Below are 4,128 nucleotides of genomic sequence, written 5' to 3' on the forward strand. Positions count from 1 at the left end.
GTTATCAGCTAACGCTAGCACTAGCTGGCTAGCTTGGTTAGCAAGGTGCATCTTCACCTGAACTGTGATATTAACAGGGATGTTAATTTTGGCTAGCAAAGAAACAGGCTTAAAACCAAATGTACTTACCGGAAACAATGAACTGCCGACTCCTCTGAGTGTCTTTTAGAACAAGTAAACGCAGAACAAGATATTTACAGGTAAACAACATGTTGGAGCTAACTTTGATGAACTGAAAACACGTCATTAACGTATTAAAGTGAGAAGCTAACCGCGATTAGCGCGCTAGCCATAATAGCATTTTATTCAACGTAGAAGAAGCTAATTTTACTGTGTGTTGCTAGTATGTGTTAATGTTGTCAGCTGGTTTAAAGCTTAAACGAACTGATGAGAGGTGAATGAGTGAAGTGACGGAGAAAACTGTCTTGTACACACTTGTTCACTCAGACAGAGAGGACCAGGAAACACAGTGAGGAGCAGAAGTCTCCCGCGCAGCTGCCGCTTGGTCTGGACTGTTGTCTCCAGCCTCCCGCTCATGGTTCCCATTGCCGGGCATCAGCCAGTTCCTCATTGTTCCCCATGTTCCAGAGACTCAGGGATCTGTGAGTAATAACTAACATGCTGTTTTGTTTGTAGCTCCGGTTAGCGAGTCAGGCTCTTTGCCGCCTGTGCACACAGCTGATAATTATTAATGGACACTCAGTTGACAATTTATTAGGAACATCTAGCTTAAACTGATATAGTCTAATACAACAGTCCTTCATGAAGATTATACTGTTTATACAGAGGTGTTTCTGTTATTTAGCCTATCTTTGTTTATATAAATGGGTTGGACAAAATAATATAAAATAATAGAAACTTTAAAGCCATGGCGAGTGTCTTTATGTAGCAGTAGTTTTGTGTTGGCATCGGTTCTGAATCAGTGGCGATCGCTCTAAGACTGCAAGGGAAGCTCAGCTTCCCCTAAAATGTCAACAAAATAAGTGGTCAAATATGTTCTGTTGTGTGAACATTTCATTGACTAAATATGCGCTAGAACACGTTCATCTTTTGTTCAGAATCAGCTCCTTATCACAGGTAACCGACCTGACTCCTCCTCCTTCCTCCCGCAGCGCCACAGAGCTTTACACAGTGTACACGCCGAGCGTCTCCTGACGTCACTGGGGAAGCAGAGAGTGGGTTGTTCCACTGCAGCCAAACTAGACGGTCATTGGATAAATGCTGGGCTTTGTCCCGCCCATCGGACGCTCAGCGTCTCTGGGGGTCTATGGGACAGTGGGCTGGCCCGGACGCTCGGCTTCTGCATGATGATTGGATGATCTGTCTGAGGCTGAGTCCCTTTTTGATTGACAGCGAAATGAGCGAATTAGCGATCTTGAAGTATTAGCATCCACCGGAGCAGTTTTCAAGTTTTTCATTCCGTTGTTCGGAGTTGATTTGGAGACGTTACTGATCCTCAGCGACTTTGTCTTTGTTAAAAACGACTAGCTTTGTGTTTGGCGACTCTCTTCTGTCACTCTGCGAATTTACATATAAATAAACGGACACATTTTATAATGTAGGCCGAAAATGAGCTTCCCCTCCTTATAAGACCAGCAGCCGCCACTGTTCTGAATATTTCTGAATCAGCCCTGAAAAATCTGTTGATCCCTGTTGCTGTCAGTCAATTTAGGCTGATTCTGTCCTTGATTAATTAATGTGTTATTCAGTTAATACCAAGCAATACACCATGAATGAATGAATCCAAGTTTATGTGAAGTTCTATGTGCTTCTATACAGTACATAATATATGCAGTTCATCATATTATTTGTTCATACTTATTTCATCAGAGTCTGTCGTGTAGAGAGCAAATTAAAACTAATGAAATGGTCAAAGTTGTCATATTGACATTTAAGGGGTATCGATTGATTTCTAAACGTCAATCATGAATTGAGTAACACGCAAGAAATCATTCCGCCTTAAAAGCTGCCTCTGAGCTGTTCGCTGAATTAAATGGTTAATTAGTAAAGACGCATGACAAAGTCAGTCTGTTACACTTGGACATGATGTGCTGCTGGAAATGAAAGCTAGCTTAGCTGTAGCCTAGCCTGTTAGCTTAGCTTCTTCTCTGAATGGATCTTTCCAATGTGGCTTCATTAGAAATCATTCAAAACACAAACGACTTGTGTTCATTTAACCTGCTGCTTAATGCTAAGCTAACTACAACCTGCTACATCCATGGTGCGGTCTGATGTCACTGAGCTGGATGTTTGTCAACATGATCAAACTGTTCATAAAGGTAGTCTAACATCTGATCATGTGATCATATTTGACTGATCTATGTGAAATTGTCACCGTAGGAAGAGAGTTTACCTAATGAGCCACAACTTAACGGCACACACGTTATAGGTGCGCTCCAGTACTGACCACCTCTGACCATCATATATATATGAAATATTTACTGTTATATACCATATGATAATATATGTACGCCTAGAAATTATGTAGTGCTCGCAAAAGTGTAGAAAAGTGACTCTGGTTTAAACTATGAAGTGTTTTCAAGAAATTGTGTGTGACAAAGCCTGAAGAAACCCAGTGTCCACTTTCCTGCAAACGACAGCCACCAGTTCAGCCTCTCTGTCCATCCTCTGGTTCCTCAGAGCTCCTGGTAGCTGTGATTCCTCCGAGCAGCAGAACAGTGATGAGCGATGGAACAGGTTTTGTTTCTTCATGTTTGACACATTCTGACAGATTCATCTCTGCATTCATAGTTACCTGAGCTTTTGGCTCACCAGATAACTTTGATGGACTCTCAATGAGCAACAGCCCGACTCTCCAGAGGATGAAGGATGATTTTTTTTTTGTTTTTTTTTTGGGGGGAAACTCAGAAATCCAGAAAATCAAGATGTGTCTGTGTGGAATTCTTTACAGTTGGAAGCAGTGACACAGTTTACACACAGGCTCAGCTCTGCTAATAAGATGTATGTCAAGATATGTAATTACTTTGTGATGTTTAATTCATGTTGCTTCTGTACTTCAGTCAGTGATTTCGTATTTTTCCCGCAGCAACATTCGAGCGGCTCGGGAGAGAAGGCTTCTCTGTGCTATAGACATGTAAGTGGATGGAGTAATCACTGGAACAATGTTTTAGTACATTTTTTGCAGCTGAGAAAAAGCGAGCGCACAGACAGTGAAGCTGTGGTTTACTGTGTCCAGTGGTTTAATTAAGCCGCTAGAAGCGTAGGTTCTAGGCGGGAACACAAAGTCATTTGTGCCACCTAGATGAGCAGATGATCAGCTGCTTCCTCTAAGTGCCATCTTCACACCCATTCACATAATGGAACGGCCTATTTAAACGCCCAGCTCCATATATCAGCTATTCGCCCGCTGTGTCGGCCACTGCCGCTCTGCAGGCTGAGGACGAGAGAATACCCTGGTCCCTCACACCTGTATTTTAACTGTGTGCATGCAGCCTCCACTTTCTCCTCTGAAACAGTGCTGTGTATTAGTGTCAGTGATGAGCAGGGCTTCCCAGAGTGGGATAAGTTCATCTCAGAAATGTTTACCAAATTACCTCTAAAATAGTTTGAAGCTCCAGGCGCTCATCGTATTATCCTGTGTAGTGAATGCCACCAATCTGCTGCTCCTTGAAGGTTCACACAAATGCATTCAATTATTTGCTGATGCTGTTTGATCAAGGTCTAGTAGAAAGTAATTGTCAAAGTCCTTTAAGCTTCCAGACCCGCCACAGTTTCCATCTGTATTTGCCATCATTGTTTAGTCCGGGGAGATCGTCAGAACAAATCTAATCAGGGGGCATTAGGGTAACTGTGGAGTTGGGGGTGCCGGCTACATTTAGTGTCAGGTTTACACCACCTAAGACATTTAATACTGACACACAGAAGAGAAAGACAAGGGCGTTATTTCTTACTCGCGAGGAGAACGGACAGAGATTTGCTCAGTTACAATCTCCAAACCCGCTCTGAGCAAACTCCATCGTCTCCTCTCTTTTTATTATCACACAAGGCATTCCAGACATTCTTCCAGCAGCAAGACGTCGTTTATCTTAAAGGGTTGAAGGTCATACCAAGTGTAACATAAAGGATGTCAAAGGTAATACAAAGGATAACATAATACAATGAGTGAAT

The 4,128-nt window shown here is 42.5% G+C and overlaps 1 long non-coding RNA gene across 1 annotated transcript; it reads left to right on the forward strand.

The window, feature by feature from the left end:
• The first annotated feature begins 6 nt into the window (after window positions 1-6).
• LOC147819216 (uncharacterized) lies at window positions 7-1,394 on the forward strand. Its single transcript, XR_015437128.1, has 3 exons — window positions 7-200; window positions 448-602; window positions 1,113-1,394. It is a non-coding gene; the product is annotated as an uncharacterized LOC147819216 (long non-coding RNA).
• Window positions 1,395-4,128: the final 2,734 nt, after the last annotated feature.

The sequence above is a fragment of the Seriola lalandi genome, unplaced genomic scaffold (genome assembly GCF_002814215.2).
Source record: "Seriola lalandi dorsalis isolate HSWRI2012SDOR001 ecotype SW California unplaced genomic scaffold, Sedor1 jcf7180002054227, whole genome shotgun sequence".
In the NCBI taxonomy this organism is placed as follows: Eukaryota; Metazoa; Chordata; class Actinopteri; order Carangiformes; family Carangidae; genus Seriola; species Seriola lalandi.